The sequence below is a fragment of the Labeo rohita genome, chromosome 18, assembly GCF_022985175.1.
Source record: "Labeo rohita strain BAU-BD-2019 chromosome 18, IGBB_LRoh.1.0, whole genome shotgun sequence".
Classification (NCBI taxonomy): domain Eukaryota; kingdom Metazoa; phylum Chordata; class Actinopteri; order Cypriniformes; family Cyprinidae; genus Labeo; species Labeo rohita.
Window position 1 is genome coordinate 6,914,356 of NC_066886.1, and position 13,130 is coordinate 6,927,485.

Consider the following 13,130-nt stretch of genomic DNA (forward strand, 5'->3'; position numbering starts at 1 on the left):
CTGCTTACAGACTATACAAACAACGACCAGACTTTGGAGACTAAACCAGACATGAGGCTCTGTACCTCAGTCTATTTTGAGTATGTGGGTTTCATTCCCCAAACTAGTCAGTCCATCTTGACTATACAGGAGATACTGAAAGGGTTAATCTTGTCCAGGTTAAATTTTTTCTTAATTTTGCATTCATGGCAATCAAGGACATTCATTTTCATTACTGTAATGTATTTACATTTCTATACTTTTTACTGTTATAAGTCATTATTCTCAGAGATTATTAATTTTTATCTGAATAAATAGTAAATAATAAAATAAATAACAAAATATATATATATATATATATATACATATACATATCCATCTATCTATCTATCTATCTATCTCTATATATATTTATATATATATAACAAATAAAATGATATACAGTAATGTAATGTAATCTTAATAGTCCTAAAATTAAATAATAAAAACTATAAATAAACAATAAAAAACACAATTATATATAAAATAAAATTAAAGTGTGTGTGTGTGTGTGTGTGTGTGTGTGTGTATATATATATATATATATATAATTTTATTTTTTTTATTCTTTATTTATAGTTTTCATACATATCAAATTTTTTTCTTAATCTTTTTATATTTGTATACTTTTTACTATTATAATTTATTATTCTTAGAGATGATTTATTTTTTCCTCAACATTTAATTATTCATCACTGCATTATTACAGTATTTAAATGACTATTTAATTTATTTTAATTAGTTTGTTGTTCTGCTTCATTTTCATTTTAATTCATTCAGATCATGTTTTTATTAAATTGATTTAATATTTAGATTTTTTATAAGTTATTTAAATAAACTAACACAATGACAAGCTCTACAACAACATATCATAATATAAATAATATTAATAATATATCATATATAATAATATTAATGTATTAATATATTAAGGTTAATATGTAATATATTTTTGTTTTTGTTATTAACGATCTTTTGTGGTTTAGAGTTTTGTATGAGAATTTTGGGTGAAGTGTTTTAATCTTATTTTCATACTGGCCCTAAAATAGACTTTAAACTTAATAAACTTTTTTCTAGTATTATTTCTGACATTTTTAAGATGAAATATGACCATGTTCTTGACAGGTTCTGTGAGATTCTCCCATATATAACTCAGATCTTCAAACACCACATATTACACAAAGCTATGCAGCGTATGCAGGTTACAGTGTGTTGCTTTTCATATCTGCGTTGCCTACATTTGTATGCGTCATAAAATATCTCACAGATCTCACATTCGGCCACTAGCCAGGTGAATAACGTCGCTGCATCTGTCCGACGTCTGTAGTGATTTAAATAACCTCTCTCGGCAGGAGTGCCTGATCACGGCCAACGGGTCAAGCTGCTGCTCTTGGGAGGGTGCAGGAATGCCTGGCCGTCTTGTTGTGTGTTATTTCTGTATCCTGGCAGCCTGCTGCCGGTACATTTCGTACACGTAAGGCGCGTGCACGCAGCAGAGTCAGTCAAAGCTTAACCCCTGCCTTTCCTCAGATCACCACACCCACCTCCTCAAGACACCCATTGTGTCTTGTGTCTTTGTAAACCAGTGACATTGAAGGGAGGAGGGGCCACCGCCTGCTTTTGCTTCCCCTCCTGGTCACGTGACACATTCCCCTTCCAGTAACCAAGGCAACCAGCACTGGTCCAGCCTGTATCTTGCTGTTATGAGAAGGGGAGGAAAAGAGAAAGAAAAAGAGAGGAGAGAAAGCCCAAAATAAACACACTCTTCCCAGCAGCTGTCAGAGATCGCAGTAAGTGTTGTTCACTTGGCTTCTTTGCTTTGACTGCGTACTGTTTAGTGTGCATGCTGTAGAATAAATCAGAAGCATCCTTACTGGCTGCTTTGTTATGGTGGATGACATCATTACATATGAACTCAAATATAAAATGCTGCAAGTGCTAGTGAAACATGGTTGCAAATATAGACGATTAGCTGGAATATTATGGGTGGATCCCTGCGACTGCGTTGTCATAACCTGGGATGAAGTCTCAGTGGGATGCGTGCTTCCCATTAGCTTTTTATAACGCCTCTATGGCAGCACGGCTTTCTTCGGGTTGTGATAGAGGGACTGGGCCTGCTCTGTTTAATTAGCAAACCTACTGTGCCAAATACAGGCATAATTCTGGGTCACCCTGTTCTGCTGTAGAGCATCCATATGTGGAACGTCCTTGTGGTGCTGGAAGAGGATACAGTGTTGTTATATTGCAGAGAGAGCTGAATGTAGTCATCGTTTGATGCATGAAGTATCAGCAGACCGTATCTGAGGAGAATCTGATTATTTGATGAATAAAACATAAGATGTAAAGAATGAAACATAAGATATTATTGCATTTAGATGCGCAGGATACAGTGTAGATACATAATCTAATATAAACATGAGGTATATGTGATCAACATATAATTCAATACATTTTGCAAATCATTGTAAATCATTTGCGTTTGATGTCATTTTACAAAAAGTAGCAGTGATATACTGAGAATAGTTTTTTTATGGAATAATTTCTAATAACTTTCTAGAGCTGAAAATAACTTCTTTGGATACACAAGGTCAAAGCATGAAAATTACATTTTAAATTATTAATTAAAAAGTAAATAGTTTGTGGTTCTGCTTTAAAATTTATGTTGATTCATTTATATTATTGTAATAATTGATATACAATGACATTTACAACTAATGGAAATACTTTAAATATTCTTTTTACATTTATTATTAATTTACATATTTTACATTTAATTTGAAATACATATAATTTTTGCATTAAATATTGGCAAAAAATATGAAGAAAAAACTTTAAGGTCAAAGCATGACAATTACTTTTTAAATGCCGAAAATAAAAATGTAAATAGTTTGTGGTTTTGCTATTAAATTTATGTTGATTCATTTGTATTATTTTAATAATTTATATTTATTAACTGATTCAATGTCTTTTACAACAACAAACTATTGTAAATAATTAAAATATAATTTTTTAAACATTTTAAATGCATTTTTAAATACGTAAATGCAATATATAATAATAATATATATTAACATTATAATATTTTTGTCTAATTATTAAATAATGCAGATGTTTTTGCATTAAATATTGGCAAACCATGGTATTGGTTAAAAAAGTATGGAGGATTTTTTTTTTTTTTTTTTTTTGCTTTTGCTGTGACCTTGACAGGTTTTGTGATCCAAAAAGATCCAAAAACAAGGTCAAAGCATCACAATTAATTCTTAAATTCAATAAATTCAATTCAATGTTGATTCATTTATATCATTTTAATAATTTTTATGTATTTACTGATACAATGACTTTTACAACAACAAAGTATTAAAAATAATTTAAATATTATAAAAAATATTTTAATGTATTTTTAAATACTTGTATATAATAATAATAATAATACATTTATGAAAGTGAATAGTATAATATTCTAATAGTATAATATAATTGATTTTTTGTTATATTGTTAAATAATGCAGTTTTTTTTTTTTTTTTTTTTTTTTTTGCATACAATATTGGCAAACAATCTTTTCAAAAGAGGTATTATTATTACTATTATTATTTTTTGCTGTTGCTTTTGCTGTGACCTGGGCATGTTTTTGACAGGTTTTGTGAGATTCACCTATATATGAAAGATCCAAACACAAGGCCAAAGCATGAACACATCAAATCATTTCACCTACAGTTTGTCATATTTTAATATTTCACCTTCCACAACACCGAAAGGAGTTATTGTTGTCTCTTAAGATAGTATCAGATGTCAAGCTGTGACTTGATACTGCTTAATGTAGATCTAAATGATTTAAAATGCTATTTTATCATTAATGTAATAGGCCATGATTGATAACAGTAACCATAATATTTGTTGTACTATTCTATTGAGTTTTCATTACAAGTGTTTTGTTTTGTACTCCTCAGTAAATCACATAAAACACTACAGCTTTATATCTGTTGCATCTGTAAATCTTGTAACAGCTGTTGGTCCATCTTTTCATCTTTAAAGACTGAGCCTTTGTTTTTGGGTTTTGTTGGGCTTCTTTGTTTTACAGGAACACAGGCATTTCTTTTTACTATAAACTGTAGATTTCTTTGTGAAATGCTGTGTTTAGATTCTCTTGCGTAAATGATTTTCTTTGTGCAGTAACACCGAACAGATGCAGGCCGTCACTGAGTAATCAGATGAATTATGTGTCTAGTCTGAAAAGTCTAGCCTTTCTTGCTCATACTTAATTTAGATTTTAGGTTAAAAGCCCTCATATTATCCCTCTATGAGCAATAATGACCTAATTAGTGCTGACGAAAGTATCACTATTACTAGTACTCATCCTTAGGGTTTGGGATTTGAGACAATTAACCTCATTTATTACATTTTGGAATGTCCTGTAGATGTTACATTTTTGTTTGCGCTGTAGATATGAATTTCTAGATGAAAACTTGTAAAATCTAATAGACTTACACTGAAGGAGAGATCAGAGATCGATATTTGTTTGACTTAGGTCAGTAAGCAAGCAGCCCTCCAGAACACCCTTGAAAACACAACATCCTATCAGTGTGTTTTTGTACAGGCTAGCATCATTCTGGATGATAAAGATTTAGATCTAAATAAAATCTTTTTATATCTGACTTTCTAGTGTGATGCATTTTAGATAAGAACCACAGGAATGTGTGCAACGGATTCTAGGAATATGCTGCTATCTTTCCAAATGACTTCACTACCAAAGAATGTTCTTTTCACATTAGTTAAGCTGTGAAATGTGCTATCTCCACAAGATGTGGAGCACTCTTTAAATCAGCCTAGAAAGCAGAAATGCTTAAATTTAGTTGGGACAATTTAAGTGTGATTGTACACTACCAGTCAAAAGTTTCTGAACAGTAAGATTTGTAAAGTTTTTTTTTTTTAAGAATTCTCTTCTGCTCACCAAGTCTGCATTTTTATTACTGCAAAAGCAGTAATATTGTGAAATATTTGTAATCTTTAAAATAACCACTTTCTATTTGAATATATTGTAACATGAAATTTATTCCTGTGATCAAAGCTAAATTTTCAGCATCATTACTTCAGTCTTCAGTGTCACATGATCCTTCAGAAATCATTCTAATATGCTAATTTGCAATTCAAGAAATATTTTATCATTATTATCAATATATAAACAGTTAAGCCATCGGATCAGCATTTATCTGGAATAAAAAGCTTTTGTAACATTATACCCAATACCATTCAAAAGCTTGGAGTCAGCATAATTTATTTAGCAATAATGCTTTAAATTGAACAAAAGTGATGATAAAGACATTTATAATGTTATAAAAGATTTCTATTTCAGATAAACGCAGTTCTTCTGAAATTTCTATTCAGCAAATAAACCTAAAAAATACTGCTCAGCTGTTTTCAACATAACACTAATAATAATAAATGTTTTTGAGCAGCAAATCTGCTTCATCATATAAATCATTAGAATGATTTCTAAAGGATCATGTGACGGAAGTAATGATACTAAAATTCAGCTTTGAAGCACAGGAATAAATTACATTTTTAAATATATTCAAATAGAAAACAGTTATTTCAAATAGTAAAAATATTTCAAAATTTTACTGTTTTGCTGTACTTCAGATTAAATAAATACAGGCTTGGTGAGCAGAAGAGACTTCTTAAAAACATTAAAAATCTTACTGTTCAAAAACTTTTGACTTGGAGTGTAAATCTATTACTGTGGAGACAGAAAATGTTAATAGGCAGTCGAATTTGAAGGTGTGAGGTTTCAGATTTGTGAACAGGTCTACTAGATTATGGAAAAAAAAATTGTGGTTGTTAAGATTTTTTTTAAAGATGTTTTTATGCTCACCAAGGCTGCATTTATTTGATCAAAAGTATAGTATAAAACATTAATATTCAGTTTTTTTTCAATTCCAGTCTATTTAAATATATATGCTAAAATGTAATTTATTCCTGAATTTTCAGCATCAGTCTTCAGTGTCACATGGCCCTTCAGAAATCATTCTAATATGCTGATTTGGTGTGCCCTGGACCACAAAATCAGTCATACGTGTCATCTGAAAGCTGAATAAATAAGCTTTCCATTGACGTATGGTTTGCTATGATAGGACAATATTTGGCCGAGATACAACTATTTATAAATCTGAAATCTGATCTGGTGCAAAAAAATCAAAATATTGAGAAAATCACTTTTAAAATTGTCCAAATGAAGTTCTTAGCAATGCATATTACTAATCAAAAATTAGGTTTTGATATATTTACAGTAGGAATTTTACAAAATATCTTCATGGAACATGATCTTTACTTAATATCCTTATGGCATAAAAGAAAAATCAATAATTTTGACCCATACAATGTATTTTTGGCTATTGCTACAAATATACCTCAGCGACGTAAGACTGGTTTTGTGGTCCAGGGTCACGTATATTGATGTTTATTTTAAGTATTAATGTCTTTACTGACCCCATGTGTATATAAATGATTGAATGAAGGTCAATTTTTATATAGACTTCCTAGAGCCGTTTTACTTGTTTTAGTGCATTTTTCATTCTTTAAAAGTTATCATCTTCACTTATGGAGTGAAGAAAGTTTCCCAGAACAGCTTGTGTTGATGGACGGCAGATTTAGTGTGGCATAACAGAGGCAGCCTAAAGCTGCAGTTGATGTTCTTGCTCAACATAGAGAGATAAACTAAAACCATCTGCACTAAAATCTATGCACTTAAAAGAAGAAAGAAGATCACAATATGGTGCATACCCTTGGGGAGTAGTTTTGGCTTACATATATACATGCTTTGTTACAGATCAGTATGTTACTGATTTTCATTGCATAGTAATCTGAATCCTATATACTTTTTTAAGGCATAGCAGCAGATTGAAGGTGTAATTTAAAATAGACTTTATATAAAAAAAAGTTACACCCTTTCCCTAGCTCTGCAATCACTCGCCAGTGTACTTTTTTTTAAGTGGGTGTTCAGAGAGTGTTGGTGTGGAGCTGATAGTATTATAAGAACGCAACACTCAAAGAGAGGAACAGTGTTTTCCATTTAAAGGTATACAAGCATGCACTCACAAACAGCTCAAACAGTTATACATCAACAGATAAGTGGATATTTTTATAATGCTATCTTTGTATTTGTCCTTTGAGTCATATTCAAGAGCATACACCATGCATATCATTAGGAGGCATATTACTGTATATAAAAAGTTTTCTGATTTAGAAAGCTTCTTTCAGAGCATAATATTTTTGAAGTTCATAACATTTGTTTGCTTCAGCTGCTTCCTGTGAGCGATGACTTCCCAACAGTCTTTCTCTGTCTTTTCCACAATCATCTGACATTTTTTGATTCTGTGAAAGAAAAACAAGTCCTAATGCAGTATGTTTATTTTTTTTGGGAGTTTCAGATATTTGCTTAAAGTCTGTCAACACAATGAATTTAACTGGCTTTAAGTCTGTCAGAAAAATAAATACAGCTTTTATAAGATGTCCTCGCCTTTTCTGGGCCTGTATTTGGTTTAGAAAACCATAGAGAATGATCAAGGAACTAAGACTTTTTCATTTTCCCAGACTGGTTGGATGAAGGGACACTGAATTCTCTCAAACCGGCTGGCATTTATAACTCCATAAGACAAAATCACAGAGGTCATAGCGGTTCGGTGTACCCTAACCACTGCTGTTTAAACTGCCACAGACGACACTGGCTCTTCCCTGTCCAGACAGAGCATGCTTTGCTGAATAACACATGATGTACTGTACTGTTGCTGTAGGGCATCTATATCCAAAATGCTCTTTGTAAAACCTTCAATGTTAGCATAATAAAACAAGAATAGAGGGTTTGCACTTACGTCGTGATTTGGTCAGTTAACTGGATGCGTGGCCATATTGGCAGTATTCTTGGATGTAAACAACAGCATGGATTGTACGGTTATTGTACTACTGAATAGGTTGTTCTGCTAATTTATACTGTCTAAAACACAGAAAAACGTGTGGAAGCACCTAAATCATATAGAACTTAGTAAGCAGGAATAGGTGCAATATTTTGACAAACTAAAGTTAATAGGTGGTAAAGATACGTACAAGCAGTATTCATTAAGATATTAGCCTAATGTTTCACCTACCTGACCGGAAATGATAAAAACAAACATGAAGTTCCTAGGGTCCATCATCTCCCGGGACCTGAAGTGGGACACTCACATTGACTCCATTGCAAAAAAGGCACACTGATCTATTCTATTTTTATAATGCTATCTTTGTATTTGTCCTTTGAGTCATATTCAAGAGCATACACCATTCATATCAGTACGAGGCATATTACTGTATATAAAAAGTTTTCTGATTATGAACAATTAAATGTTCCAGACCCCCCCCACTGTGCATCTCATTCTCCCATCTCATTCTATTCTATTCTACTCTGTTCTATTCTATTCTGATCTATTCTATTCTGTTCTTTTTCTATCATCTGTAGCACAACTGTATATACACTTTATTTATTTTCTTAAATCTTACATTGCAATTTTTGTCTATTTATATTTTACATATGTGTATTTTTTTATTCTCAACTTATATTATTTTCTCTGTGTTATTGTTGTTGTCTCTGTGCACTGGAAGCCTGTGACAGCAAAACAAATTCCGTGTATGCGTAAGCATACTTGGCAATAAAGCTGTTCTGATTCTGATTCTCTGATTCTGAATGTTGTCAAGATTTTTGCTCTGGAAATCCTGGTTCAGTTTGGCCAATCACAAACGCCTTTTGTTCCTCGGACAGTTTTTTTTTGCACTCTTCTCCTTGATTTGTTATAACTTTTGGCAGTCTATAGTACTCCAAATGTTTTTCCTGGTCCGACCGATTAGTACAGCCCAAAACATGAGAATAATTGACCATTTGCAGCAGCAGCAGCAGCATTAATCAGCAAAATATGAAAAATATTTTGAACTTGTCTCTATCCATTGGTCAGGTTTCTGTTCTGGAAATGCAAGCAAAGTGGTTCACATTTAATTCACATTTAATGCACATTTAAACATGTCTTTTGCAATACAAAACAATTGTCTTAATGTACAGTGAATTAATCACCTAGAGGAGTATGATGATATTATTCACCTGTGGTTTTCCAATAAGCCACTTTTTTATTTCTTTTATTTGTCATTGACCTCAAAACAGAAATAAAGAAGAAAAAACAGATTTAGTCTCGAAACACTTAACAGTTTACAAAGTGAGGAGTCCCAAGTCATTTTTAAACCTGTAAACGACCTTGCCCAGTGACGTCATTATGAGAAAGCCAATCAGATTAAACTGTGGCAATGTTCCGCCCATTGCTGCCAGAAGTAGGGGGAGTGAATCCAAGAAGTATTCTTTCTTAACCGCCGTGCTCTTACAGTGAACTGAAGAGGAATAAATTCAACATGGACTGAAAGGTATACTTTATTACCTTGTGGACTATTATTATTTGATACGTGACACGCGTACGAGAAATACTAACGTTGGATTTTTGTGTCCCCCCCTGTGCTGCTCCATAGTGTGGGATCCTCCGTCTCTCTTGCATTAGCGCCTTTCTGTTGCTGCAGTATGAACGGACACACAGGCGGGCTGATTTAGTACACGCGTATTTCGGTTAAAATGTTTTGCGCTGGTTTGGGATTTTGGGAACGACTTCAAGACGGACACGTGGAATAGTAAATAATGTCATTGCTCTGAAATTCACTCTGGGGAAGTGCACAGGCAAAAGCGTGTCCTTGTTTATTATAGGATCCGTGAAATAAAGGTAAGCACCGACTGCGGTGATTGTTGTTCAGAAACGAGTACTTTGCTGAAGTCCGACTCATTTGAGCGAACCGGTTCTTTTGAACGGTTCGTTTTTAAGAACCGGGTCAAAAAGAGATTCATTAGTTTTTACCTCAGTATTCTTTGAGCATGTCATATATTGGTGTTTAATGAGTTGTTTTTGATTAAGTTTTGTTAATAAGTGTGTTTAGTGTAATCTCGTATCCCAGCTCAGCCATGATTCAGCTCATAAAAACAAAAGTTATTTAGAACCTAAACATCTTTTTACTTGCATGATACTAAGCTCATATTCATTTCTGGTCAAAGAAATGTTTTGATTAACTTTTTTTTTATTAGATGTAACTGTTTCTTATATATGTGGATGAAACCGCTTCTTAAAATTGTTCCCAGAACGTTTTATTAACGTTTCTGCGATTCAGCTGCTGAAGTAATTTCATCCCATCTGTCAAATCCTCGGTTCACCCACATGCTCATAGTATCAGATCGGTCATCAGTTGTCGGTTCATTACATATCGGACGTGTTTGATGAAATGAACTCTTCTCGGGTCATTGAATCAGTGAGTTGTTGACTGGACAGCTCGGTTCGACTCAATTCATGTTAAGTTTATTTGTATAACGCTTTTCACGATACAAATCGTTGCAAAGCAGCTCTACAGAAAATTAAAGTTTCCACAATATATTTAGTGGTGACTATGTCAAGTTGACATACATATGGCAGAGATGAATGGTAAACATCAGTTAATGACAATCAAACAGAAAATGAACACTATTAACAGTAATCATGTATATGTTGCAATCAACATAATAGCAAATTTCGGTAGTTTTGTATGTTGTTTCAGGGTTGGCATCATCTGAGGTGCTCTGAGGGGTTGGCATCATCTCTTAGGTGTTCTGGATCCAAAACATTTCAGTCCGATTCGTGAACGAATCGTTCGGTTCTGCAGATTCATAAGATTCGACCCATAAGAACATACATTTGGCTAACATTGTATATGATACGTGTGCTCTATCAAACTAGCTTGCTTAGATAAATAGTTAAATCTGTTAACACACTGACTAACATTAGAATAAGATGAAAAGGTTTTGATTTATTATTTAACGTTAAGTTTTAACGCTTCATAAGAGTTTCGTTTCATAACGAAATTTGAAATAACTCGCTTAACGTTAAAAATTCCCGCGAATCTAGACGCCGGTTTGTTTACATGTTGTAATAACATTCATATTGAAGAAGTAGGTCACCTATAAATAAAAATGCTCGCCCTCATGTTGTTGCAAACCTTTATTGCTTTATTTCTGATGTGGAATACAAAAAAGTACACTGCATGACAACCACAGTCACCATTCACATTCATATTTTCCATACAGTGAAAATGAACGGTGTCTTGAGTCTGGCATGACATAGTTTGTGTTTAAAACAAGAGTGTAAAGCTTGCCAGTGAGTAAATAGGGATTTTCATTTTTCTGTGAGCTATTTTTTGATTAAGTACTAAGTCAGCTGTTTGTCTGCTATTTGAAAGCCCATCAACTCATATGTATAATGTTTATTAGTGTTACCAGAAATGCAGAACAACAAAAGTTTGTTTACTGCTTGTGTAAGTTGGACATAGCACATATTTCACTTTTCCAGAGAGTTATACACAAACAACAAATGATGGTTTACTCTTTGTCTACAAAATGTGAAATATGATATTAGTGAATTATGCATGTGTTTGTTTAGACTGCTGCATTCCATGCAGGATTCCTCTCGACCTTTAGGGAGAAATATGTGTTATGTCCTAACTGAACTAACCCGTTAGTGGGGTGGCTATTGCATCATCGCCTAATAGTGTCATCATGCTGTGATGTTTGCCCGTGACCAAACATAAGATAATGTAAAATTTGACTTTGACTGAGACTGTATAATTTGACATCTGCCTTTACAAGCATGCTGTTTTACATGCAATTAGTTTGCATTAGTAATGTTATAATGTCTTAATGTTATTGACATGATCATTAAGTAGCATATATTATCCTGATGGATCCTTTTTATACAATAAACCATCCTTGCGTCTTTGTTCACAGTCAGGTCAGTGAAAAACTAGAGTGAGGTAGACCCTTTAGCTGACTCAGCTCAAACCCAGCTGATTATTTTGGCATGTACACCAGGCTTAGATTAGATTAGATGTTTGACTTTCTAACAGCAGCCATCAGTATGAGAGAAAGCTGTATGTTTGTTTTTTTGACCTGGGAACCAGACATGAAAAGACTGTGGGGTAGATCTACTCAGCTGTGACTGGTTAAATGAAAGTTTACTAGTAAGAAGACCGAGTAGTTTGCCTTTTTGGATGTCCAGTGTGATTTATTTATAACAGAGCTCTCCTTTGCGGGCTGGCAGATAGAGAAAGATCATGCTGTGGGCACTGTGCTGGCCTTAAAAGGAGATGTCTGCTACTTTTGGCTATATTGTTTAGGCAGAGGCACTGCAGGGATTGATTGCCAACATTTTTGATTTTCAAATTGTGCACAGGCTTCGCCAGGGGTTGTAACGGAAATGTCACGGAAGTGGAATTAAAAGGATTGGTTTACTTGTGAATGTAGGGACGGAGTAAGTTCTGTTCATGTCTGTTCATGTCTTCTGTTTGAATGTTTTCTATTCATTTGAATGATCATTAATTTAAAAAGTAAAAAAAAAAAAAACTGTTTATTTTATTATTTTCTTCTTAAAGATTCCTATTTGTGAAGTTGTGAATTTGGCATGGTTATAGAGTATGCAAAGTAGAATAATGGCTACACAGATCAGGCATCTATTCATCAGTTTCTTCCTTGTTAATGTCATTTGATCTATATGGACATCAAAGATAAGAGCTGCTATCTAGCTTGGTGCAGCTCTTATTGCTTTTTATGGATGCAAACAATGTGCTCATGCTTTTTTATAAACTCACCATCATGTAAAACCGGATCACACAGCACATGGTCTGTATTGTTATAAATTTTATATGCCTGTGGGTGTATAGGGAAGATGTAAGTTGTTGTCTTCTGATTGGCAGGGGACTCTTGGAGCTCTAATGGTAAGAACAGCCTTTGTAGCTGCTCTGCAGTAGATTATTTAATTAAACTTGTTTTAAATTAGGAAGACCGTGTAAGCACTTCCTCAAGCTCACTGCTCAACTGCCCCTGCGTCTGTTGACTTTTGAACATCGGTGGAATCTAATGAGTCACGTTAGATGCCAGAGACGTTAGCCCGGCGTGTTTTCCTGTGACTGTTTGAAAATGTTGCCTGTGTACTGTTGGAATCGTTGGAAACATGGCAGCTTTTTGCTTTATGACCTAACG

At 33.5% G+C, this 13,130-nt stretch overlaps 1 protein-coding gene across 28 annotated transcripts in view; it reads left to right on the plus strand.

Moving 5' to 3' along the window:
* Positions 1-13,130, plus strand: part of mical3a (microtubule associated monooxygenase, calponin and LIM domain containing 3a) — a 121,853-nt gene that overhangs the window by 20,559 nt on the left and 88,164 nt on the right. For 22 of the 28 annotated variants that reach the window (XM_051135464.1, XM_051135458.1, XM_051135447.1 and 19 more), the window contains exon 1: positions 9,458-9,798. The exons of 1 other annotated variant lie outside the window; for it this stretch is intronic. The gene's annotated coding sequence lies outside the window, so the exon portion shown is untranslated. 5 more of the 28 variants (XM_051135465.1, XM_051135463.1, XM_051135438.1 and 2 more) reach the window with 4 other exon arrangements.